The sequence below is a fragment of the Ovis aries genome, chromosome 19 (assembly GCF_016772045.2).
Source record: "Ovis aries strain OAR_USU_Benz2616 breed Rambouillet chromosome 19, ARS-UI_Ramb_v3.0, whole genome shotgun sequence".
NCBI classification, from domain to species: Eukaryota; Metazoa; Chordata; class Mammalia; order Artiodactyla; family Bovidae; genus Ovis; species Ovis aries.
The window spans coordinates 55200137-55227194 of NC_056072.1; the positions used below are offsets into that span (position 1 = coordinate 55200137).

The 27058-nt window shown below is 47.6% G+C and overlaps 1 protein-coding gene across 19 annotated transcripts in view; it reads left to right on the plus strand.

Annotated features, from left to right (window-relative positions):
* The window catches only part of HRH1 (histamine receptor H1), a 189113-nt gene that overhangs the window by 140290 nt on the left and 21765 nt on the right, over positions 1 to 27058 (plus strand). For 3 of the 19 annotated variants that reach the window (XM_060402651.1, XM_060402654.1, XM_042236659.1), the window contains exon 1: positions 210 to 368. The exons of 14 other annotated variants lie outside the window; for them this stretch is intronic. The gene's annotated coding sequence lies outside the window, so the exon portion shown is untranslated. Of the gene's footprint in view, positions 1 to 198; positions 369 to 27058 lie in introns of those variants that run through there. 2 more of the 19 variants (XM_060402641.1, XM_042236658.2) reach the window with 1 other exon arrangement.

Genomic DNA, 27058 nt, shown 5'->3' on the forward strand with positions numbered 1-27058 from the left:
AGCCACTCCTGGGAAATCTACCCCCATTGTTGGCAATTTACTCGGTAGTGAGACATTAGGGCTTGAGACGTTAGGAAAGTTGGTGGGGCTGGAGTCCATGTGTTTCTAGGAAAGATTCCTTGATCTTAGGAAAGAAAGTTAGAGAGCAGGATGTTGTCATGCCTGGGTGTGACCTCCGGGCCTGGGCCTCTGTCTCATAACCAGGAAGTGATCTGAGCACACTCCTTAGAGACACTGGGCACAGCAGAGCCAAAAGGTGGCAAAGGAGTCCTTGATGACATCCTCGAAGAGCGGAGCTCACCAACCCCGGAGCTGTCCTGACTCAGGACTTCTTGCTAGAGGGAGAAGACACTTATCACTTCCGCCAAGTGAGTTGGGGTTTTCTGTTCCTTTTAGCCTAAGTCAGCCCAACAGTTACACCACGTGCTGGAGGCACAGTGCAGTCTGAGAGCAGGTGGACAGCGCAGCAGGGATGTGGGCTCCAGCTCCAGCTCTGATGGTCCGTGAGCTCTTTGTACAAAGCTCGGGTGCCGCTTCTCCACAAAGCCTCCTCTCTCCCTCCTCCGGGTTCTTGTCTGTGTGTCTCCATGATCCCTGCTTGCATCTTCTCTCCCTGTGGCTTGACGCTCATCATTTCTGTAGCCCCGTGTGGTACCTTGCACATAGTAGGTGCTTGAAAAAGCACTGGACTTGAAGTGAAAAGATGCTGCTGCTGCTGCTGCTAAGTCGCTTCAGTCGTGTCCGACCCTGTGTGACCCCATAGTCGGCAGCCCACCAGGCTCCCCTGTCCCTGGGATTCTCCAGGCAAGAACACTAGAGTGGGTTGCCATTGCCTTCTCCGTGGAAAGATGGGTGGATTAATATTAATATTGCTACTTCCCAGCTCATAAGGGAGAGGAGGTCTCACCTAAAGCCGTCTGTTGGGCTGAGGAATTGTCTCCTGGCTCTGAGGCTCAGCTTCTTTGTCTGTAAAATGGGAAGGCTGGGCTAGATCTCCAGCTCAAAGAGGGTCCATAACTTGATAGCATTGTATACTGAGGGCCTGCCATGTGCTGGGCTGTGCAGCCCAGGGACTTAGACACATTTGTATCCACCGGGATTCTCAAGGTCTAGGGAAGAAAGTACTTACTTGATAGATAGGGTTATATACTGAGGGCCTCCCCCAACCCCAGTGGTAAAAGACCCACCCACCAGTGCAGGAGACCCAGGAGATGTGGGTTCGATCCCTGGGTGAGGAAGACTCCCTGGAGGAGGGCATGGCAACCCACTCCAGTGTTCTTGCCTGGAGAATGCCATGGACAGAGGAGCCTGGAGGGCTGCAGTCCATGGGGTCGCGAAGAGTTGGACACACTGAGCAACTAAGCACAGCACAGACCAGGCAGGCAGGCAGGGGAGATGGTGGAGGGCAGGGGAAGGGTGGAATTGCACGTGGGAGAGGAGCCCGCCAGAGGAGGCAGGATACAGGGCACTTTGCTGGGGTGGGGGTGGGGTTTTCTCCAGAGGCTTGTAAGGACCTAATGTCTGATTCGGGCTTCTGAGAAACAGGCTTAAAAAAAAAAAAAATCAATGCAACCTCAGGCTTTGTTGGTTAAGGGTCATCTGTAAATTGAAGATGTCACCAGGCCATCACTGTCCCCAAGAGAGGGAACCGACCTGGGGAAGAAAGCTCTCCTACGTAGACTTTGTCCTGAGTCCCCTGAGCTGCCCACAGGGAGCTTGTCCTGGAAAAATCAGAACGGAGGCGTGTCCCCTTCAGGTAGTCACACAGTGGTTGCAGACGGGGGCCCCTGCGCTCAGGGCTGTTGTTAACATTTCGGGAAGTCAGAGGAAATCGTTTACTTGCCGCCCAGGCCGCCTCCGTCTCTGCTGGATTTGCCTTGACACGGTGGCTCGGCTCTGTGCTCTCACCATGAGACTGCGATGGAACACACCAAGTGTGCCTTTGAGCCATTCAAAGCTCGGAAAGTAGAGTCTCTCTTAATCCCTGGACTTTGGTGGTGGATGGAATTATTTCATGCAGAAAAGATTTCTAAAAGAGCCTTTGTTTGGGAGCCAATTAACCAGATCATTTCTAAGCTTTCAGCAGCCCGAACCTTGGCAGTGTTGGCCACTCAGGGCTCCCTGCCCCCCTACCCAGGGTGCGGCCACTCTTGCAGCCAGCTCCACTCCTGTTCTGCCTCTTCCTTGATCAGAGGAATGGGAGGGTGGGGAGATGGTCTCTCGAGGACCTACTGCATGCCAGAAATCGTTTAATCATTTCATAACACCGTGAGGAGGATGGCGTCATGATTCCCATTTGACAGGTGCACTCACTGAGGCTCAGCGAGATGTATCCACTCATCCATTTACACGAGTATGAATTAAGGGCCTACCACAGGATGAACCCTGAGCCTGTGCTGGAGATACAACGGAGAACACAATGAACGTGTTCCCCACGCTCATGGAGCTCAGTGTCTAGGAGGGGAGGGGGCCCTGATGACATCTCCCTGCAGGTAAATGTTGTTAGAAGAGTTTAGTCTAGGCTGGGGAAGGCTTCCTGGAGGAAGCAGTGTTTGAACTGAGGTGGGAAGCATGAGTAGGTGTTACCCAGGCAGAGGGAGGGGCCAGGTGATCTGAGCGGAGGGAACAGCACTTCAAAGCCCTTGAAGCAAGAAGGAGCTTAGAGTTTTCCAAGGTCTCAGAGGTGCGTGTGGAGAGGGCCTGGAGAAAGAGAACACGCCGTGTGCCAGACGGTCATGCGTGTGATCTCGTCTGCTCCCCTGAGCCACCCATCCTGTTTACACGTGGGAAAACTGAGGGTCACAGAGGGCAGGTCACACTGCTGGTCAGAGGTGGAGCTGGGCAGCCCCGATCCACAGCCCAGGCCTCCTCAAACCCCAGCTCGGGCCTGGACCCATGAAGCTGCCAGCACCCCCGCCCAGCACCTTGACCCCCCCTTTTCCAGGTGCGAGATTTCCTGCAGGGAAAACCTGGACAGGCTCTCCTCAGCCGCAGGTTTTAGCTTCTGGTCCGTCTCAGCAGCATCCTTGCTTGAATCAGAGAGAGAAAACTTGGGGTCTGGTCATTGTATTCCATCAAGTCTCATTAAGATGCAAATTTGTACAGTTCACGAAGAAGGCAATTTGGAGGCATTTTCGCCGGTGACGTAGGACTCTTATCAGTTTCTCTCTGCTCTGTTGGTAGGTCTGAGGGTAGGGGAAGTGTGCGTGCTGGAACCCCCCACGCTGCCCTTGGCTGGGCTCCGAGGGGAAGTGCTTCCTGTGCAGCGAGATAACCCGCGGTGTGCAGAAACTGCCCCGGGCTCGTGACCCCTGGTGTAGGGGTCACCCACTTCTGGGCTCCTGCAACCTTCCTCCCCTCTGAGCCCCATGACCCCCACCTGCTAGCTCTGCCCTGGCCTCCTGATGTGGGCCAGGAAGGGGCTGAGGCAGTTCTCTGGAACCAGACCACCTGGGTTCAAATCCCACTCTTCCACTCATTGGCTGTGTGTCTTTGGGCAAGTTTCTTAACCTCTCTGGGCCTCAGCGTCCTCCTCTGTGAAGTGAAATGCTGATAGCATCAGCTTATAAGGCTGCTGTGAAGATGAAATGAGATAATGCATGGAAAGCGCTTGGTAAGCACCCAGCCCATTCATGTTGGGCATTTCCACTGGTTCTGCCAGGTCCCCAGATTCTGTGTGGGTAGTTCTGACCCAGACCCTAGGTTCCGAGATCTCTTATTGTTGCTGTTGTGGAGTTAGACTTTCTCCAGGTCCTGGATGCCCTGCCCTGTGGTCCACCTGTCTGTGAGGCACAGGAACAACCAATACCTGCTTCTTTGCATGGGTAGCCACCTGTTGGTTGGCTGTTTTCCCATTCTGGATGTCAAACTTGGCCTTCCAGCCAGGACTTTTTTCTGTCACCTGACCCCCGCCCCTCCACCATCACTTAGTCTACGGCCCCGCCACCTGTGGCCAGATGCACTTATTTATAAATAAATGATTCAACTGACATCATCATTATTAGAGCTAATAGTTGTGGCGAGCTCTTTACCTTTAATTATGTTACCGCATTCTCACAACAGTTTACTTATATAGAAACTGAGGCTCAGAGAAGTGGAGTGACTTGCCCGAGGACACACAGCTGGTACAGGGAAGAGCTGGAGCTCCGACCATGTCTGTCTGACTCCTGGCCTTCTTTGTGAGCCCTCTAGGCAAGCTGCCCTGTGGTTCCCAAGTGCGTGCTGTGTGCCAGGTGCTGCGCCCAGCACCTGGGATGGAGAGACCACTATCTTTAGCCTCAGCGAGCACACACACAGGGACAGGCAGGGGACAGACAATGACAGGCCAGGAGGAAGTGTGGTGGTGGAGGGAACTCAGGGGAGTGGCGTGAAAGAGACTGTGGAGAAGGCCTTTGTCTTCCCAGGGCGGAGTCAAGGGAAGCAGGGGCCTCAGCGGAGCGAACACTTGCCTTGAGAGTTGAAGGAAGCATGGAAGTCTCTGCAGTCTTGCAGCGGAAAGCAATGAGGGAGCAGCAGGGGCACTGGCTTGCAGGTGTGAGGTACTGGGGTGCATTGAAGTGTAGGGACCAGGGATGGATGATGGGTGGGGAGCACCGTGGGAGGGGAGGCAAGAAGCATAGGTAGAGGCCAGGTCATTCTCGTTCACTCCCTTAGTCGTGTCCAACTCTGCAACCCCATGGACCACAGCATGCCAGGCTTTCCTGTCCTTCACTATCTCCTGGTGTGTGCTCAAATTCTCGTCCATCAAGTCGGTGATGCCATCCCACCATGTCATCCTCTGTCGTCCCCTTCTCCTTCTGCCTTCAATCTTTCCCAGCATCAGGGTCTTTTCCAATGAGTAGGTCTTCGCATCAGGTGGCCAAAGTATTGGACCTTCAGCTTCATCATCAGTCCTTGCAATGAATACCGAGGGTTGAATTTCCTTTACAATTGACCTGGATTTGTCTCTTTGCTGTCCAAGGGACTCTCAAAAGTCTTCTCCAGTACCACAATTCAAAAGCATCATCAATTCTTTGGCCCTCAGCCTTCTTTATGGTCCAACCCTCATATCCATTCATGACTACAAAAAAAAAAAACAAAGCTTTAACTAGATAGACCTTTGTTGGCGAAGTGATGTCTCTGCTTTTTAATACGACGTCCAGATTTGTCATAGCTTTTCTTCCAAGGAGGCCAGATCATGCTGAGCATCAAAGGCCAGGCCAAGTCAGAACTAACTAGAGGTTTGGGGTCATGGGTTCAAGAGTCAGATGGACCTGGCCTGGAGTCTGAGCTTCTCCACTTCCCTGCTGTGTGACCTTGGACAAGACTCTTGCCCTCTCTGAGCCTTGGTTTCCTCATCTATAAAATAGAGGAGGGATAATCCAAAGGCCTCTCTCCTAGAGCAGTTGTGAGAAGAGGCGCGAAAATTGCAGAGCGTCTCTACAAGTGAACCTCGTTCAGCACTGACTGCTTGCGCTTGCTGGGCAGGTGTGGGAAGAGGGTGAGTCAGGAACCCCTGCCGGAGAGCTGGGTGCTATGAAGGAAAGCCAAGCAGGCTTAGAGTTAGAGATAACAAGAGAGGGGTTGGGGAGGGGAGTTATCTCCACCAGGGCTCACCAAGCCCTGGAGCCACCGGTCGGCATTCGTCCGCATTTATAGCCACTCCCCATTGCCTGCATTGCTATCAGCTCTGCCTCCTGTTAGATCAGTGGTGGCGTTAGACTCTCATAGGGGCGCGAACCCTACCCTTAAAGTCAAGGCTGAAGAGCCTGAAATTGCTGCAAAATAGGCATAAAGTGTGCAACGAATGGAATGAGCTTGAATCAGCCCGAAACCATCCTCCCCACCACCACCACCCAAGTCTGTGGAAAAATTGTCTTCCCCAAAACCGATCCCTGGTGTCCAAAAGGTTGGAGACCAGTGATTTAAAACACACAAAACAGGCTTCCCAGGTGGTGCTTACAGTAAAGAACCCGCCTGCCAATGCAACATATTCAGGCTTGATCCCTGGGTAGGGAAGATTCCCTGGAGGAGGGCATGGCAGTCCACTCCAGTAGTCTCGGCTCTAGAATCCCATGGACAGAGGCGCCTGGTGGGCTACAACCTATGAGGTTGCAAAAAGTCAGACACCACAGAAGCCGTTTCGCATGCACGACAAGGGACGTGGCATCTGAGCAGAGACTGGAAGGAGGTGGCATGCACCATGAGATGACTTTAATTAGCAATGTTGGGCCCAAAGGAGGCAGGGCACAGGGCCCTCAAACCAGCTTGTTGAGCCACGTGGAAGGGGTGCAGCCAGGCGCTGTGTCTGGGCTCCTGCTGCAGCGAATGTTAACTGTGCACGCTGAGCTCTTTTACTATTTCCAGCTGTTAGGGGAGTACCTATTGTCAACATGTAAATGTGACAAATTGAGAAATGAGGCAGGATTTCATCATCACAGCTAGGCCTTTTGTTACCCTTTGTGATTATGGCAAGGTCTGGCAGCCTCTCCAGTCCTGGCTGCACCCGAGGCAGCTGCGAAGCCCAAGACTCAGGCTTTCCCGGGCAGGACCAGAGAGCAAGCCCAGGGCAGCTCATGCCAGGGTGGTGTGTGCAGAGGATTTAGGTGAACGTCGGCACGGACTGTGATTTCAGGATTCTCTTCTGTCCTGATTTTCCCAGGAGGGTTCACAGCCCTGCCAGGAGCCCAAGTGATCTGTTCACGTTCTGAGAAGGATTGGGGGCCACCATGTCCTATAGGCTTAAATGTGGAAAGATTGGGTTTTCAACACTACCTCTGTCATTCAGGGTGGTGATTCTTAGACCACCAATGGCAGAATTCTCTGGGATTCCTTATTTAAAACGTAGCTTCCAGCCCTGTCCTAGACCTGCTACATGCAGGCCCTGGAATCTGCCTTCAACAAGCTCTCCAGTGGTTCACACGCCCTGCAAAGTTAGGGGACAGTGGATGAGTAGGGGGACTTCCCAGGTGGGGCTAGTGGTAAGGAACCCACCTGCCAAAGAGATGTGGGTTCGATCCCTAAGTTGGGAAGATCCCCTGGAGGAGGGCAAGGTCACCCACTCCAGTATTCTTGCCTGGAGAATCCCATGGACAGAGGAGCCTGGTGGGCTACAGTCTACGGGGTTGCAAAGAATCGGACACGACTGAAGGGACTTTGCACACACCGACACACAGTTGAGTGGGGCCACTGATCAGAAGAACAGTTGCAGTCTGGATTGTCCTTGAGAGTCCCTTGGACGGCAGGCAGATCCAACCAGTCCATCCTAAGGAAAGTCAGCCCCAAATACCCATTCGAAGCACTGATGCTGAAACTGAAGCTCCAATATCCTCATGCGGTGAGGAAGTGGGTGAAAAGCCTCTGTCATCCTTCAAATGAGAAGAAAAAAAGAAAAGGCCTGATATATGTATTCTGGAGGCAAATGTGTCACTTTCCAATGGATTCTTTCCATCCTGGACACAATTGTCATTTCTCTCTGGTGAGTCATTGCAGAAGTTGGCTTTTTTTTTTCTCACTGCCTTGTATGAGAAAAGGACACATTTTCAGGGACAGGCTGAAACCTCCCCCGGGACAGGACTTGGAAATTTACTTTTTATTGAGTTCAGCTAGTGGATTTACTGTGGCCATGACAGAGCCCAGTCCTAGGCTGTAGGGAAGCCACATAGACTTCTGGCAACAGAGGGGACGGTCATGCTCCTCTTAATCAGTACCCATCCTAGTTAGCTCAGATCTGCCCTTTCCGGGACTGCTTTCAGACTGTCTGGCTGCCATCCTGCTAGTTTTAATGAGAAAACATTTCCAAGTACCTTTTGACATCCATTCATGCATCCCTGCGCCAAAGAATTGATGCTTTTGAACTGTGGCACTGGAGAAGACTCTTGAGAGTCCCTTGGACAGCAAGGAGATCCAACCAGTCCATCCTTAAGGAAATCCACCCTGAATATTCATCAGAAGGGCTGATGCCAAAGCTGAAGCTCCAATACTTTGGCCACCTGAATGGAAGAGCCGACTCAATGGAAAAGACCCTGATGCTGGGGAAGATTGATGGCAGGAAGAGAAGGGGATGACAGAGGTCGAGACGGTTGGATGGCATCATCAACTCAATGGGCTTGAGTTTGAAGAAACTCTGGGAGATAGTGAAGGACAGGGAAGCCTGGCGTGCTGCAATCTATGGGGTTGCAAAGTCGGACACGGCTTAGTGACTGAATGACATTCATCCATCTGCTGTGTATCATACTCATTAGAGCATGTGTTCCTGGAACCATTCTCCAGTAGCTTCCCATCTGGCTTGCAGTCAGAGCCAGAGTCCCTCCCGCGTCAGCAAGGCCATTGGCGATCTAGTCCCGGTCACCTCTCTAACCTCCTCTGCCTCTCATTCAGCGCCAGCTGTGCTAACCTCCCTGGTCTACTAACCTCCGTAGTACCCCTCATGTTTGTTGAACATGCCAAGGGTGCATCCACCCCAGGACCTTGGCACAGGCTGCTTCTTCCTCCTGTAACGCTCTTTCCCCCCAGATCTCTGTGACACTCCTTTCCTCACTTCCTTTAGGTCTCTGCTCGGAAATCACCACATTACCCTGACCATCCTGAATAAAATAGCATTCACCCCAGCCATCACTAACCCCCTGTTTTCCTCCGAGCATGTACAGAGTTTCCATGTTGTGTGTGTGCTTAGATGTTGATGTAGAGATAACTTGCTCAGTCGTGTCTGACCCTCTGCGACCCCTTGCACTGTAGGCTCCTCTGCCCATGGGACTTCCCAGGCTAGAATACTGGAGTGGGTTGCTGTTTCCTTCTCCAGGGGATCTTCCCAACCCAGAGATGGAAGCTGCATCTCCGGCATTAGCAGGTGGACTGTTTACAACTGTTCGACCCGGCAAGTCTTTATATAGTATTTATTCACTTCCTTTTTTTTTTTTTTTTTTGAACCTCTCTCCCCCCACGAGAATGATAGCTCCCTGTAGATAGGAGCTGTGCCTTGGTTACTGCTATTTTCCCAACATCTAATACATGTTAAGTGTATTGTAGGCCCTTAGTAAGTAATGATTGGTGGATTGAATGAATGAATGCCTGCCTCTATTCCTTACCAGCTGTGTGAGCTGAAGCTCCGTAGCATTCTGAGCCTCAGGGACCAGGCCTGTGAAATGAACTTGTCATGGGGGTTTACGTGTTAAAGGGGACAGTGCATGTCAGAGCCTTGCATGGTTACTAGCACACTCAAAGTCCTCAGTGAATTCTGACCTACCTTAGACTCTTCTTATTTAGACCATCAGAGTAAAATGGAAGGTGCTAACGAAAATGAAAGAGGTTTGCAAAGGGCCATCGTGTTGAGAGATGGCAGTGGCTCCACCCAGGTGGCTGGAATCAGGAAAGGCTTCTCACGGGGTTGGCATTTGAGCCAGGACTCTGGGCTAGACAGGTTCTGAGCAGGTCGGTACTGAGTTTGTGGAATGATGGTACAAAAGATGGGGCAATGAGAGGGAAGAAGCAGAGGGAGGAAGTTCAGGGACTAGTTAGGCATGCTTCGTAAACTCTGGGGACTGTGAAACATGGGGAGGGTGGGGAGAAGCAGAATAAGGATGTGGAAGCATTTTTTTTCTCCCTGCAAGAGAAACCAGTTATTGCAACAATCGAACTAAGATAAAATCTGATTTCCGGTCCCCTTTTTGGGGCAGAGGGCTTTGCAGTCAGTAAAGCAATCCCTTGGCCTTGCCTTTTGGCTCCTCACAACCCTTCTATGGGGATGCCAGATGTATCAGGTGTTTTTATTTCTGCCAGGTGTTACCTGTAAATAACCTTGAATGAGTTCTCACCTCCCTAAGACACCTATTGGTTATGGTGAGATTTCTGGGTACAGGGCTACCGTGCTGTGTTGTAGATTGAGAAGAAATTAAAAATACATCTGTAAAGGGAAGCCAAGAAGGAAGATGTGAGGGGGAAGGACTAAATTGTTAACTTCAGAAAGCAGGAGGACTAGCATCTGCCGTCCATCCGCTGAACGCTGAGCACTTACTCTGTACAACGCAGCGTCTTCAGGCCCCGGGCCCGGTGGCCGGGACTTTGGCCCCTTGGCATAGTTTCATTTTCTTTGTTGTTGTTGTTTAGTCACTAAATCGTGACCCCATGGACTACAGCCCGCCAGGCTCCTCTGTCCATGGGATTTCCCAGGCAAGAACACTGGAGTGGGTTGCCATTTTCTCCTCCAGAGGATCTTCCCAACTCAGGCATTGAACCTGTATCTCTTGCGTCTCCTGCACTGCAGGCAAGAGGAGTTCTTTACTACTGAGCCAACTCTACTCGACTGAAAAGAAGAAAATTTCCATAACTTAAGGGATGTTGGAGGTTTCATCTCAAATGTCAATTCCAGTTGATTTTTTTACGGCTGCCCGGAGAAGATTTCTGAGACAATAGAGTGAGCTTAGCAGAAAGGAATCTGGTGACTGATCAGTAATGTCTGCATGGGGTTAAGGAGGAGAATCGTAGGTCAAACGCCACAGCTTTGCCACTGCAGGAATGAGCTGTGTGTATACCTATTATTCACTGACCTGAGGGTTTAAAGCAGAAGAAAATAATTTCTTGAGCCTGCACAGTTGGTGAGTGCGATGTGGCTAGTAACTCACGTGGAGTGCTGCAGGTATTCAGGGCTGCAAAGGAGACAGGAAGTGGTGCCCCAGGATAGTAACTCAGAGAAGTCCACGCATGCTAAGTTACTTCAGTCGTGCCCGACTCTTTGCCACCCTATCGACCGTAGCCCACCAGGCTCCTCTGTCCATGGGATTCTCCAGGCCGTAGTACTGAAGTGGGTTGCCATGCCCTCCTCCAGGGGGATCTTCCCCATCCAGGGGTCGAACCTGCGTCTTACGTCTCCCCCATTGGCAAGCAGGCTCTTTACCACCAGCACCACCAGGGAAACCCAAGTCAGAGAGGCAGGACTCCTTAAAGAGCTCACATCTCCAGAGTTTTCCAGTTGTCTCATCCACCCCTCAAAAGGCTTCATGAGTCTTCACCAAGCATTCAACTTGGTTCTCATAGAGACAGTCTTCCTGCACTCATATTTCACCTTCTTGTGTTGAATGTAATTTGCTAGTTGATGTACAGTGGATACAATCAGAACACACAGTTTGGAAACAGAGCTAACTCTTAGTGCGTACAACACAGTGGCTGGGAACAGAAGGGGCGAAACTAGAGGTGCTGGATCACTGTCTTACAAGAAGGAGGGAAGGATTTTGGTTAATCCAGTGAATTAGTTATGCTAATTAAGAGAGCATCTCCTGTAAACAAATAGTTATCTTAAAGAAACAAAAAGGATTCAGCCTTCCTGTGCTGTTCTGTAGCCTTTTTTTGCTAACTCAAGCGAAGAGCAGAGGCAGCTTTTTATGTCATCAAAGACTCTCACCACAACTGTATGCCTGGGGTTCAGTGGGAGGGACCTACCACGAAACTGATCCCTTTTCAGTGGACCTTTACGTCATCTCCAGTTTGGGACTATAACAGGGAATGTTGCCTTGTTCTTCCTCACTGGGTAGAGGGGAGCTCTGAATGGTGAGGAGTGCAAATGGACAGTAAAAGGGAACAGAGGATGAGTATGTAAAATGGTGCAGCCACTGTGAAAAACAGCACAGGTTCAAAACATGAGACCTAGAATCAACGCCGGACCAGAAACTCCACTTCTGGGCGTTTACCTGGAAGAGCTGAAAGTAGTGTCTTGAAGCAGAACTTGTACATCTGTGTTCTCATAGCAGTGTTACTCATGGTAACGAAAGGGTGAAAACAACCCAGTGTTCAGTGGCATGTGAGCAGATAAGCAAAGTGTGATCAATCATTCAGTGGGATATCACTAGAAAGAAGAAATGCTGGCACCTGTTATAACGCGGATGAAACTTGAGGACTTTTTTTTTTTTTTTGTAGTCACTAAGTCATGTCCACACGATAAACTGTGTAAAATTCTGAAAGAGATGGGAATACCAGACCACCTGCCCTGCCTCTTGAGAAACCTATATGCAGGTCAGGAAGCAACAGTTAGAACTGGACATGGAACAACAGACCAGTTCCAAATAGGAAAAGGAGTACGTCAGTGCTGTATATTGTCACCCTGCTTATTTAACTTCTATGCAAAGTACATCATGAGAAACGCCGGGCTGGATGAAGCACAAGCTGGAATCATGATTGTTGGGAGAAATACCAGTAACCTCAGATATGCAGATGACACCACCCTTATGGCAGAAAGTGAAGAGGAACTAGAGAGCCTCTTGATGAAAGTGAAAGAGGAGAGTGAAAAAGTTGGCTTAAAGCTCAACATTCAGAAAATGAAGATCATGGCATCTGGTTCCGTCACTTCATGGGAAATAGATGGGAAACAGTGTCAGACTTTATTTTGGGGGGCTCCAAAATCACCGCAGATGGTGGTTGCAGCCATGTAATTAAAAGACACTTGCTCCTTGAAAGGAAAGTTATGACCAACCTAGATAACATATTAAAAAGCAGAGACATTACTTTGCCAACAAAGGTCCATCTAGTCAAGGCTATGGTTTTTCCAGTGGTCATGTACGGATGTGAGAGTTGGACTGTCAAGAAAGCTGAGTGGCGAAGAACTGATGCTTTTGAACTGTGGTGTTGGAGAAGACTCTTGAGAGTCCCTTGGACTGCAAGGAGATCCAACCAGTCCACCCTAAAGGAGACCAGTCCTGGGTGTTCATTGGAAGGACTGATGCTGAGGCTGAAACTCCAATACTTTGGCCACCTCATGTGAAGAGTTGACTCATTGGAAAAGACTCTGATACTGGGAGGGATTGGGGGCAGGAGGAGAAGGGGATGACAGAGGATGAGATGGCTGGATGGCATCACCGACTCGGTGCACTTGAGTTTGGGTGAACTCCGGGAGTTGGTGATGGACAGGGAGGCCTGGCGTGCTGTGATTCATGGGGCCGCAAAGAGTCAGACATGACTGAGTGACTGAACTGAACTGAACTGAAGTTATGTCCAACTCTTTGCTCTTTGTGATCCCACAGACTGCAGCACACCAGGCTCCCCTGCCTTCACTATCTCCAGGAGTTTGCTCAGACTCATGTCCATTGAGTCAGTGATGCCATCCAACCATCTCATCCTCCTCCACCCTCTTCTGCTTCAGTCTTTCCCAGCATCAGGGTCTCTTCCAATGAGTTGACTCTTTGCATCAGGTGGGCAAAGTATTGGAGCTTCAGCTTCAGCATCAGTCCTTCCAATGCATGATGGGACTGGATGCCATGATCTTAGCTTTTTTAATGTTGAGTTTCAAGCCAGCTTTTTCATTCTCCTCTCGCATCCCCATCAAGAGGTTCTTTAGTTTCTCTTCAGTTTCTACCATTAGAGTGGTATCATCTGCATATCTGAGGTGGTTGATATTCCTCCTGGCAATATGAAATAAGCCCATCACAAAAGGATGAATACTGTATGATTCCACTTATCTGAAGCCCCTAGAACAGATTCCTAGAGACAGAAAGTAAAAGAGTGGGTGCCAGGGGCTGGGGGGAAAGGAGGTGGCAAGTTGTTGTTTAATGAGGACAGAGTTTCAGTTTTGCAAGATGAAAAGAGTTCATGACGAATTGGTTGTGGTACAGTATGAATATATTTAACACTACTGAACTTCACACTTAAAAATGGTGACGATGATAACTTCTATGTTATGTGTATTTTATCACAATTAAAAAGAATTTTAAAGAGACATGTGAGCAGATGTAAGCAGGAAATATCCACAGCTGCTAAGATTATCCAGAATTACAGCAAGCAGATATTATGTATGCCCTAAAGAGCCCCCTGGCTCCCCTTGTAGCTCAGTGGTTAAAGAGTCTGCCTGCAATGCAGGAGACCCGGGTTTGATTCCTGGGTTGAGAAGATCCCCTGGAGAAGGAAATGGCAGCCCACTCCAGTATTCTTACCTGGGAAACCCCATGGACAGAGGATCCTGACAGGCTACAGTCTTTGGGGGTCACAAGAGCCAGGCATGACGGAGTGACTAAGCACACGCAAAGAACCATCTGAATCTGGTCGAGTCTCCAGAACCAGCTTCTAGTTTGCAGAGGGGCAGAAGAGAGGAGATGTTGAACTGGACCCTGGGTGTGCACTCGGCAACGTCGACTGGGAGATGCCGCAAACTCCCAGGCGCTTCGGATGAACACGTGCAAGGAAACAAAAAGGATGGATGAGGAACCCATAGATTAAAACAGACCTAAGAGACTGGTCGACTTTTCAGATGGGCCAGAGTATTCTGTCCAGGGTTGCGCATTCGGGTAATGAAACAATTAAAAAAAAAAAAGATGTAGGAAGTGATTCCTTAAAAGTCAGGAAAGGCATTACTGTGGGGGCCGTGAGTGGGGGAGTGTGTGTGCATGGGGTTTCCAGGGCTGGGGGCCGGGTGCTCTTTCTTTTCTGAGTGGTGTTTGCCTTATGATAATCTATTAATTCATATGCTAGATTTGTGTGTTTTTGTTTTATTTTTCAAAAAAAAAAAAAAAGGAAAAACCACTTGTTAGAAGAAAGAGAGAAGGTGTTGGATAAGAGGTGTTGGAGCAAATGTTAAAAGAGAGAGAGAGGAGTCACACCGATCTGGATAAAATCCAGGTTCCTCCTCCCATCAGCTCCATGACTGTTGGGGAGTGACTTAACCTCACAGTTCCCTCATCTGGAAAAGAAATGATCATAGTACTAAGCTCCTAGCACTGTGGCTTTTTAGTAAGACAACACACACTGTCCCGCAGGACTGTGCCTGGCCCCAGTGAATGTTATTAAAAGTGAGTTATTGCTGCTTCCGGAAATAAGAAGCCCCGAGGGCCCTCCTCCCCTCCACCCCCACTTGCTGTGTCACCCGGGGGAATTGAATGCCTCTTACTTTCCCTGATAATCCTCAGCCCTGGGCGAGAGTGCTAACACAGGCTGTGGGCTGCCTGCCGGGACCCATGGTACTCAGGGCTGAGCCTGCCGAAGCTTGCATTTCCTCCAACAAAGCCTCGGTCTCCGCAGGAAGTGCAGGCAAGTGGATGTGTGGAATTGTGAAAACGTCCCAGTCACTGGCAGGTGAAAATGAGCCCCAGACAGAGAACCGAGACAGTAAATTGCTTCCTGTTGTCCTCTGCAGGAGAAAGCATGCTGCTTTTTACTCCGGAGGCTTGGGCTGTCTCCTGTAAGCCTTGTTTACCCTCTGCTGCCTTTATCAGGCTGGGTGAACCTGAAGAATAGTCGAATGTTGGGTGATGACAGCAACCTTGGGCGAGGGTTACCTGCTCATCGAAGCCACTTAAAGAAAAAAAAAAGATTGTATGTATTTGGCTGTGCCAGGCCTTGGTCGCAGCATGTTTTCCTTGCAGCCTGTGGGATCTCTAGCTGTGGCACATGGGATCTAGCTCCCCAGCCAGGGGTTGAACCTGGGCCCCCTGCATCGGGAGCGTGGAGTCTTAGCCTCTTGACCACCAGGGAAGTCCTTACATCCACTTTTGACAGAATCTCCCCTCCGCAGGAAGTGGGGAAAGGACTCCAGTCCTTAATCCCTTAACTGCCCTGAAGGGAAATCCAGACACAGGGCAACCTCTGGAATTACCACTCCCCCCCATCGTATCTGGATGCAGGAATGTGAGTTTACAAGAAACTACTTTTGTCTAGCGCTGGCATCTACTAGCCACTTTCACTCACCCTGCCCTGGGTTCCCAGGAAGATTCCGTCTAAACATCCCCTTCAGTTGGCAAATCCTTTCATGTTAGGAACCCCACCCCAGCCCTGCTCCATCCTGAATGATGTAAGGAGCTGCCAGGTTTCTTATTTACCCTTCCATTTATTTATTATTGTGATAAAATATGCATAACAAAATGTACTGTTTTCGCCATTTTCCAAGTGGCAGCTCAGTGGCCTTAGGTACATTCACACTGTTATACGATGGCCACCACCATCCGTCTCCAGAAATGTTTTCCTCTTGCAGAACTGAAACTCTGTCCCCATTAAACTCTGACTCCCCATTCCCCGTACCTCCAGCCCCTGGCAACCACCGTTCTATTTTCCTTCTCTATGAATTTGGCTGGTCTAGGTATGAATGGAATCATCGTGTTTGTCTTTTTCTGACTGGTTTATATAATTTAGCATAATGTCCTCAAGGTTCCTCCACATTGTAGCAGGTGTCAGAATCCCATTCTTTTCTGAGGCTGAATAATATTCCATTTTTAAGATAACTTTGTTGCTGTTCAGTCACTAAGTCGTGTTCGACTCTTTGCCACGCCATGGACTATAACACGCCAGACTTCCCTATCCGTCACTATATCCCAGAGTTTGCTCAAACTCATGTCCATTGAGTCAGTGATCTCCTCTGTTGCCCCTTTCTCCTCCTGCCTTCAATCTTCCCAACATCAGGGTCTTTTCCAATGAGTCAGCTCTTCCTATCAGGTGGCCAAACTATTGGAGCTTCAGCTTTAGCCTCAGTCCTTCCAACGAACATTTAGGGTTGATTTCCTTGAGGATTGACTGGTTTGATATCCTTGCTGTTTAAGGGACTCTTAAGAGTCTTCTCTAACACCACAGTTAAAAAGCATCAATTCTTTGACACTCAGCCTTCTTTACGATCCAACTCTCACATCTGTACGTGACTACTGGAAAAACCATAGCTTTGGCTATACAGACCTTTGTTGGCAAAGTGATATCTCTACTTTTTAATATGCTATCTAAATTTGTCATAGCTTTTCATCCAAGGAGCAAGCATCTTTTAATTTCATGGGTGCACTCACCATCTGCCCTGATTTTGGTGCTCAAGAAAATAAAATGTCACTGTTTCCACTTTTCCTTCATCTGTCTGCTGTGAAATGATAGGACCAGATGCCATGATCTTAGTTTTTTGAATGTTGAATTTTAAGCCAGCTTTTTCGCTCTCCACTTTCACTTTCATCAAGAGGCTTTTTAGATCCTCTTTGCTTTCTGTCAACAGAGTGGTATCATCTGCATATCTGAGGTTGTTGACATTTCTCCCTGGGCAATCTTGATTCCAGCTTGTGATTCATCCAGCTGGCATTTTGCTTGATGTACTCGGCAGAGTTTCCAGAAGTAGGGTCTGCATTTGAATGTTTGTCTCTTGGGCTTTAGTTGTGCTGATTACAGGAATAAATGAAGAGAAGGCATTGGGAAAACTAAGTGGATTTCTGGTGCCCTTCAGTAGGTCAGAGAGATTGGAGAGTGGGTAAGAATAGAGCAGAGCTAGGGAATGGCAACCCACTCCAGGTTCTTGCCTGGAGAATCCCAGGGATGGGGGAGCCTGGTGGGAGGCCGTCTATGGGCTCGCACAGAGTTGGACACGACTGAAGTGACTTAGCAGCAGCAGCAGCAGCAGGACTTCCCTGGAGGCTTAGATGGTAAAGCGTCTGCCTACAATGCGGGAGACCCCGGTTTAATCCCTGGGTTGGGAAGATCTCCTGGAGAAGGAAATGGCAACCCACTCCAGTGTTCTTGCCTGGAGAATCCCATGGACGGAGGAGCCTGATAGGCTACAGTCCATGGGGTTGCAAAGAGTAGGACACCACTGAGTGATTTCACTTTCTTTCTTAGTGCAAGCTCAAGTGTTTGTGGGGGGAGGGAGATTTGAGGATGAGGAATTGGCACTTTTGGCATGGTAAATGGGAGAAGAGAGTTTTTTAAGGATTTTTTGGTTTCTTTGCCTCTTTGAGAATCTTCAGGAAAAGTTTATATTCCATCTTTTCTTTCCCCTGGATGTTGGACTTGAGTCCTTCTGAATGTAGCATAGTGGTTGGACTAGACCCAAGGAACCCCGGTTTTATTGGGTTACACTTGTGTGATATGTCAGGGGCTTATTCTATGCATCCGGTTACATCCTGACAGCAATATCAGACCACTAAACAGTATCAGATAGGAGGAAAAGTGGTTGGCCTAGAAGGATTATTTGGCTTTTGCATGTAGGGTGGGCTGAAGGGGCCAAGGCCAGGATCAGGATGGCCATTTGGGAAGCTGTTAGGATGGTCACGGGGAGATACAGGTATATGTGCTCGGTGGCTTAGCCGTGTCCGACTCTCTTGTAACCCCATGGATTATAGCCCGCCAGGCTCCTCTGTCCATGGGATTTCCCTGGCAAGAATGCTGGAGTGGGTTGCCATTCCTTTTCCAGGGGATCTTCCCAACCCAGGGGTCAAACCCAAGCCTCCTACACTGGCAGGTGTGTTCTTTACCACTGAGCCCCCAGGGAAGCCCCCAGGAGGAGACACGTATTGCAGAAGTCTCCACAGAGCAGGCAGCGCTCGTGGCTATTATCCCTGCTCTGCAGGTTTGTGTAGTGCAGAATCTTGTTCATAGTAGTTCTTCCTAAGGCCCACTTGACTTTATACTCCAGGGTGTCTGGCTCTAGGTGAGTAACAGCACCATCGTGGTTATCTGGGGCATTAAGACCTTCTTTGTATTGTTCATCTGTATAGTCTTGCCACCTCTTCTTAATCTCTTCTGCTTCTGTTAGATCCTTGCCATTTCTGTCCTTTATTGTGCCCATCCTTGAATTATTATGAAAAAAAGCTAGTGGAGATGATGGAATCCCAGCTGAGTTATTTCACATCCTGAAAGATGAAGCTGTGAAAGTGCTGCACTCAATATGTCAGCAAATTTGGAAAACTCAGCAGTGGCCAGAGCACCGGAAAAGGTCAGTTTTCATTCTAATCGCAAAGAAAGGCAATGCCAAAGAATGCTCAAACTACTGTACTCATTTCACATGCTAGCAAGGTAATGCTCAAAACCCCTCAAGCTAGGCTTCAGCAGTATGTGAATTGAGAAATTTTAGATGTACAAGGTGGATTTAATAAAGGCAGAGGAACCAGAGATCCAATTGCCAACATTCATTGGATCATAGAAAAAGCAAAGGAATTCCAGAAAACCATCTGCTTCTCATTCATTGACTATGCTATGGCCTTTGACTGTGTGGATCACAACAAACTGTGGAAAATTCTTAGAAATGGGAATACCAGACCACCTTACCTATCGCCAGAGAAACCTACATACAGGCCAAGAAGCAATAGTTAGAACCGGACATGAAACAACGAACTGGTTCAAAAATGGGAAAGGAGTGCGTCGAGGCTGTACACTGTTACCCTGCTTACTTAACTTATAGGCAGAGCACATCATGTGGAATGCTGGATGAATCACAAAGTGAATCAAGATTGCTGGGAGAAATATCAACAACCTCAGATATGCAGATATTACTACTTCAATGGCAGAAAGTGAAGATGAACTAAAGGGCCTCTTGATGAGGGTTAAAGAGGAAGCTGAAAAAGCTGGCTTAAAACTCAACATTCAGAAACTAAGATCATGGCATCTGATCCCATCACTTCATGGCAAACAGATGGAAAAAAAGTGGAAATAGTGACAGATTTTATTTGGGGGGGGCTCCAAAATTACTGCAGATGGTGACAACAGCCACGAAATTAAAAGCTTTTCTTGGAAGAAAAGCTATGACAAACCTAGACCATGTATTAAAAAGCAGAGATATCACTTTGCTGACAAATGTTTGTATAGTCTCAAAGCTATGGTTTTTCTAGTAGTCATATGCAGATGTGAGAGTTGGACCATAAAGAAGGCTAAGTGCTCAAGAATTGATGCTTTGGAACTGTGGTGCTGGAGAAGACTCTTGCTGCTGCTGCTGCTAAGTCACTTCAGGCGTGTCCGACTCTGTGCGACCCCATAGATGGCAGCCCACCAGGTCTTGAGAGTCCCTTAAATAGCAAGGAGTTCAAACCAGTCAATCCTAAAGGAAATCAACCCTAAGTGTTTATTGGGAGGACTGATGCTAAAGCTGAAGCTCCAATACTTTGGCCACCTGATGCAAAGAACAGACTCATTGGAAAAGACCCTGATGCTGGGAAAGATGGAGAGAAGGAGAAGAAAGGGGCAACAGAGGATGAGACTGTTGGATGGCATCACCGACTCGAAGGACATGGGTTTGGGTGAACTCCGGAAGATAATGAAGGACAGGGGAGCCTGGTGTGCTACAGGGCACGCACGGAGTCACAAAGAGTGACATGAGTGAGCTGCCTGAACAACAAGAGTGCACAGCAGTGAGGGGCATAGCTGGGAAGGAAAGGCCCTTTGCCTTGGGCTAATTAAGATCTTAATCATATCCTGAGGCCCTAGATTTTCTTTCTGTAAATACACACCCAGAGGAAGTTTATTTGAGCAGCGCAGGACTTTGGTCTGTCCCTTGAGACTTGCCTTTGTCTTCTGAAGGGTTCAGAGAAGTCTAGACAGAAGCAATTTTTTTATTTTTTTGAATCTTTTGCCTCACCCACACCCTCCTGGAACATTTTCCACTGGGAGTAAGTAGAATCTGTCCTTATATTCCCCAAGCAGCTCAAAGTAAGGTTTGCTGCCATCACTCTGGAGGTGATTACTGTTGCAGTGAAGTTGCTCAGTCGTGTCTGACTTTTTGTGACCCCATGGACTGTAGCCTTCCAGGCTCCTCTGTCCATGGGATTTTCCAGGCAATATACTAGAGTGGATTGCCATTTCCTTCTCCAGGGGATCTTCCCAACCCAGGGATTGAACCCAGGACTGGCCAATTTAGTCAGCAGGACAGAAAGTTCTTGGATGGACTGGAACCCAACCACAGAGTTCCCTAAGGCATGTTGCAACAAGGTGGGAGCAGTGAGCATCTTAATCATATTTGCATCTCTAGCAGTTTGGCCTTGTGTAACACCTGGTACTGAATTATTGCTTAATTAATGGTTCCTGCTTAATGAATGAATGAATGAATGAATTCATATAGTATATTCAGTATTACATGAAACCCTGAAAATGGTTGTGTTGCAGCAGGACTGTGTTATGTTAAAGCAGCAGTCCCCAGTCTTTTTGACACCAGGGACCAGTTGTGTCAAAAACAATTTTTCCACAGCTAGGGGAGGGGAGATGGTTTCAGTTCAGTTCAGTCGCTCAGTCGTGTCCGACTCTTCACGACCCCATGAATCGCAGCACGCCAGGCCTCCCTGTCCATCACCAACTCCTGGAGTTGACCCAGATTCACATCCATCGAGTCAGTGATGCCATCCAGCCATCTCATCCTCAGTCGTCCCCTTCTCCTCCTGCCCCCAATCCCTCTCAGCATCAAAGTCTTTTCCAATAAGTCAACTCTTCGCATGAGGTGGCCCAAGTACTGGAGTTTCAGCTTTAGCATCATTCCTTCCAAAGAAATCCCAGGGCTGATCTCCTTCAGAATGGACTGGTTGGATCTCCTTGCAGTTCAAGGGACTCTCAAGAGTCTTCTCCAACACCACAGTTCAAAAGCATCAATTCTTTGGCTCTCAGCCTTCTTCACAGTCCAACTCTCACATCCGTACATGACCACTGGAAAAACCATAGCCTTGACTAGATGGACCTTAGTCAGCAAAGTAATGTCTCTGCTTTTGAATATGCGGTCTAGGTTGGTCATAACTTTTCTTCCAAGGAGTAAGCGTCTTTTAATTTCATGGCTGCAGTCACCATCTGCAGTGATTTTGGAGCCCCCAAAATAAAGTCTGACACTGTTTCTACTGTTTCCCGTCTATTTCCCATGAAGTAATGGGACCAGAAGCCATGATCTTCATTTTCTGAATGTTGAGCTTTAAGCCAACTTTTTCGCTCTCCGCATTCACTTTCATCAAGAGGCTTTTTAATTCCTCCTCACTTTCTGCCATAAGGGTGGTGTCATCTGCATATCTGAGGTTATTGATATTTCTCTCGGCAATCTTGATTCCAGCTTGTGTTTCTTCCAGTCCAGCGTTTCTCACGATGTACTCTGCATAGAAGTTAAATAAGCAGGGTGACAATATACAACCTTGACGTACTCCTTTTCCTATTTGGAACCAGTCTATTGTTCCATGTCCAGTTCTAACTGTTGCTTCCTGACCTGCATACAGATTTCTCAAGAGGCAGGGCAGGTGGTCTGGTATTCCCATCTCTCTCAGAATTTTCCACAGTCTATTGTGATCCACACAGTCAAAGGCTTTGGCATAGTCAATAAAGCAGAAATAGATGTTTTTCTGGAACTCTCTTGCTTTTTCCATGATCCAGCGGATGTTGGCAATTTGATCTCTGGTTCCTCTGCCTTTTCTAAAACCAGCTTGAACATCAGGGAGTTCACAGTTCACATATTGCTGAAGCCTGGCTTGGAGAATTTTGAGCATTACTTTACTAGCATGTGAGATGAGTGCAATTGTGCGGTAGTTTGAGCATTCTTTGGCATTGCCTTTCTTTGGGGTTGGAATGAAAATTGACCTTTTCCAGTCCTGTAGCCACTGCTGAGTTTTCCAAATTTGCTGGCATATTGAGTGCAGCACTTTCACAGCATCATCTTTCAGGATTTGAAATAGCTCCACTGGAATTCCATCACCTCCACTAGCTTTGTTCGTAGTGATGCTTTCTAAGGCCCACTTGACTTCACATTGCAGGATGTCTGGCTCTAGGTGAGTGATCACACCATCATGATTATCTTGGTCGTGAAGATCTTTTTTAATTAGTTCTTCTGTGTATTCTTGCCACCTCTTCTTAATATCTTCTGCTTCTGTTAGGTCCATACCATTTATGTCCTTTATCGAGCCCATCTTTGCATGAAATGTTCCCTTGGTGTCTCTAATTTTCTTGAAGAGATCTCTAGTCTTTCCCATTCTGTTCTTTTCCTCTATTTCTTTGTATTGATCACTGAAGAAGGCTTTCTTATCTCTTCTTGCTATTCTTTGGAACTCTGCATTCAGATGCTTATATCTTTCCTTTTCTCCTCTCTTCTTTTCACAGCTATTTGAAAGGCCTCCCCAGACAGCCATTTTGCTTTTTGGCATTTCTTTTCCATGGGGATGGTCTTGATCCCTGTCTCCTGTACAATGTCACGAACCTCATTCCATAGTTCATCAGGCACTCTATCTATCAGATCTAGGCCCTTAAATCTATTTCTCACTTCTACTGCATAATCATAAGGGATTTGATTTAGGTCATACCTGAATGGTCTAGTGGTTTTCCCTACTTTCTTCAATTTAAGTCTGAATTTGGCAATAAGGAGTTCATGATCTGAGCCACAGTCAGCTCCCAGTCTTGTTTTTGCTGACTGTATAGAGCTTCTCCACTTTGGCTGCAAAGAATATAATCAATCTGATTTCAGTGTTGACCATGTGGTGATGTCCATGTGTAGTCTTCTCTTGTGTTGTGGGAAGAGGGTGTTTGCTATGACCAGTGCATCTTCTTGGCAAAACTCTATTAGTCTTTGCCCTGATTCATTCCGCATTCCAAGGCCAAAATTGCCTGTTATTCCAGGTGTTTCTTGACTTCCTACTTTTGCATTCCACTCCCCTATAATGAAAAGGACATCTTTTTTGGGTGTTAGTTCTAAAAGGTCTTGTAGGTCTTCATAGGACCGTTCAACTTCAGCTTCTTCAGCGTTCCTGGTTGGGGCATAGGCTTGTATTCCCGTGATACTGAATGGTTTGGTTTCAGGATGATTCAAATGCATTTATTGTGCACTCTGTCTCTATCATGGCTACATTTGTGGCGTATAGTGAAATAACCATACGGCTCACCGTACTGCAGAGTCAGTGGGAGCCCTAAGCTAATGTGAGAGACGGGAGGCACTGTGTGGGTGTGCGTGCTCAGTCATGCCCTACTGTTTGTGACCCCATGGGCTGAAGCACATCAGGCTCCTCTGTCCACAGGATTTCCCAGACAATACTGGAGTGGGTTGCCATTTCCTCCCCCAGAGGATTTCTCCCCCCTGGGGATCAAACCCCCACCTGCTGCGTGTCCTGCACTAGCAGGCAGATTCTTTACCACTTGCGCCACCTGGGAAGCCCATGAGAGATGGGGAGTGCCTGTAAACACAGATGAAGCTTCACTCACTCACCTCTTTCTGTGTAAACCGGTACTGGTCCCTGGCCCTGTGCTTAGGGACCCTGTGTTAAAGACAGAATTCATCCATTTACTGATTCATTGAGTAAATCATTTATTGAGTTCCTCCTACCACTTTGCTTTGAGTTAGGACCGTGGTTCAAAATCTTGGCTGCATCTGGAGAGTTACCGAAACTCTTGAAAAGTTAAAAAAAAAAATCCTAAAAACTAGACCACACTCAAGATCAGTTAAGTCAGAATCATGTCCCAGGGTGTGAGAGCGACTGCCCGGGAATTCCCTAAGCCTTTTTTTTTTAAATCACCCCATGCAGCTTGCAGGATCTTAGTTCCCCAACTAGGGATTGGGCCTGTGCCTCCTACAGTGCAAGTGGGGAAGTGAGGTTCCTCATTTCCAGGGAAGTCCTAGCATGAGTACTTTTTAAAGCTCTCTGTGTTATTCCAGTGTGCAGCTGAGGTTGAGAACCATTGGGTTAGGTGCCAAAGTATAACTGAATATTATACTGGCCCTGCCCTGGTAAGGCTCAAAGTCTAATGAAGAAAATCTGAATTTATTCATTTATTCATTCAGTAGAATGCAGACAGTTAAATGCCTTGATGGAGATATGAAAAGAGCACTGTGGGATCTTAGAGAAAGGAATGCTTAGAGGTGGCTAAAGGACATGGGCAACCTTCAGAGAGGAAGGAATTTTTCAGATGGCTTTTGTTCTGCAAACAGGGCTTCCCTGGTAGCTCAGCTGTTAAAGCATCTGCCTGCAATGCAGGAGACCCCGATGATCCCTGGGTTGGGAAGATCACCTGGAGAAGATCACCTGCTTGAGCATTCTTGCCTGGAGACTCCCATGGACAGAGGAGCCTGGCGGGCGACAGTTCATGGGGTCGCAAAGAGTCAGACACGACTGGGCAGCTTTCACTTCACGTGCTCAGAAAATAGAAGCTCATCAGTATCTCCTTTCCTCCGCTCCCTGCTCCATCCTTCCTTCTTTTCGTTCCCACCTTCCTCCCTTCTTTTCTTTTTCTTCCCTCCTGTCTTCTCTGTCAACCTTTCCATCCCTTCCCACTCCCAACCCCCACCCCACCCCATCCTTCGCACCTACTTTGTTCCAGGCAGGCTCTGAAATGGAGCCAGAAGGAAACAACAGTAAAGAAAGATGTGGTCGCAACCCTCAAGGCACATTCTCTGAGGAAGAAGAAACCTGTACAGAACCTTAAAGCTGAAAGAACCTGTGTGGTTGGGGACAGTGGGAGCATTTTTACTGCAGTTTAGTGGGTTAGGGTTAGTCCTGCCAGCAGTCTGTAGAGTTTGCACTTTTCCTTAGAGGCATTTAGGAGCAAAGCAATTGTATGATGAGGCTGAAAACAGTATTTAACGACTTTTAGTTGATACCTGATAGCTCAGTTGGTAGAGAATCAGCCTGCAAAGCAGGAGACGCCAGTTCGATCCCTGGGTTGGGAAGATCCGCTGAAGAAGGGATAGGCTACCTACTCTGGTATTCTTGGGCTTCCGTCGTGGCTCAGCTGTTAAAGAATCCACCTGCAATGCGGGAGACCTGGGTTCGATCCCTGGATTAGGAAGATCCCCTGGAGAAGGGATAAGGCTGTCCACCCCAGTATTCTTGCCTGGAGAATTCCATGGATTGTCCAGGGGTCACAAAGAGTCAGGCATGACTGAGCGACTTTCACTTTCACTTGAAGTGCCTCTAAAGGGTATGCAGATGTGGCATTAATTAACACTGACCACATAAGTTTTCAGTCTTTCTGATGACCTCCAGGAGAGTCACAGTTTGGTGCTGGTAGATCTTTAACACCTATCTTACCCTTGCTCATCTTTAAAAAAAAAAAAACAACAACAACAAAGAAGAGCAGTCCTCAAAACGTTTGGCTAGAATTTAGATACAATATTCTGTTGTCACTAGTATTTATTCTTATGGAAAGTTTCTGCAGACGATAAGAAAAAGATGACTAGTTTTTCATATGTAGTGGGATGCATTTAAGCTTAAAAAAAGAAGGTGAATTTGTTAAAAAAAAATTACAAAGTAAATAATGGTTATAAGAGACACATGTGTATGCTGTGCTGTGCTGATGGGAGTAGGTAAATAACTGAACAAGAGAGCCAGTTCATCAGTTTTTCTTTTTTATGGTTCATGCTTTTGGTGTCAAGTCTAAGAACTCTTTGCCTTGGCCTGGACCCTGAAGATTTTCTGTATTTTTTTTTAATAAATGTTTTATGGTTTTATGCTTTGCCTTTGGAGCACCCCACATGGCATTAGTGATAAAGAATCTGCCTGCTAGTGCAGGAGGTAGAAGAGACATGGGTTGAATCCCTGGGTCAGGAAGATCCTCTGCAGGAAGAAATGGAACCTCACTCCAGTATTCTTGCCTGGGAAAATTCCATGGGCAGAGGAGCCTGGTGGGCTACAGTCCCTGGGGTTGCAAAGAGTCAGACACAACCGAGCGACTGAACACATTTATGTCTGTGAACCATTTTGAGTAAATTTTTAAATCACATATGAGATTCTAGTTTTTCTCTGTGGATGTCCAGCTGCTCCAGCACCATTCGTTGAAAACACCCTAACCTCAGTTAAATCGGTGTTGTGCGTTTGTGAAAAATCTCTTGGGCATATTATTTGTGCAAGTCTATGTCTTAGTTCTTTATTCTGTTCCATTGTCTCCACTGATACCACAGTCTTGATGACTGCAGCCATAGAATGTCTTGAAATCACACAGACTGATTTCTTTATTTGTCTTGTTTGAGATTATCTTAGCTATTTCTAGTCCTTTTGTCTTTCTATATAGATTTTAGAATAGTCTTTCCTTCTCCATAAGACATCTTCTGAGATCGAGAGAGAGACTGCATTAAATCTTTACATTGATTTGAGGAGAACTGACTTATTTACTATGCTTACATATTTGCTATGAATCTTCTAATCCGTGGACACTGTGTGTCTATTTAGATCTTATCTTTCTTTTATTAGCATTTTGCAGTTTTCTGCATAAAAGTGTTGTACAAGTTCTTTATCTGAGAACATGCTGACATCCTTTATTCCTTAAGGATATTTTCACTGAGTATAAGATCCTGGGTTGACAGTTCTTTCCTTGCAGCCTCCGAGAAACCTTGTGTCACTTCCTGTTCCTCTGTGTATTTTCTGAAGAGTGATCTGCTGTCTTTCTTATTATGGTAACATGTTTTTGTTTGTTTGTTTGTTTTTTCCGACTGCTT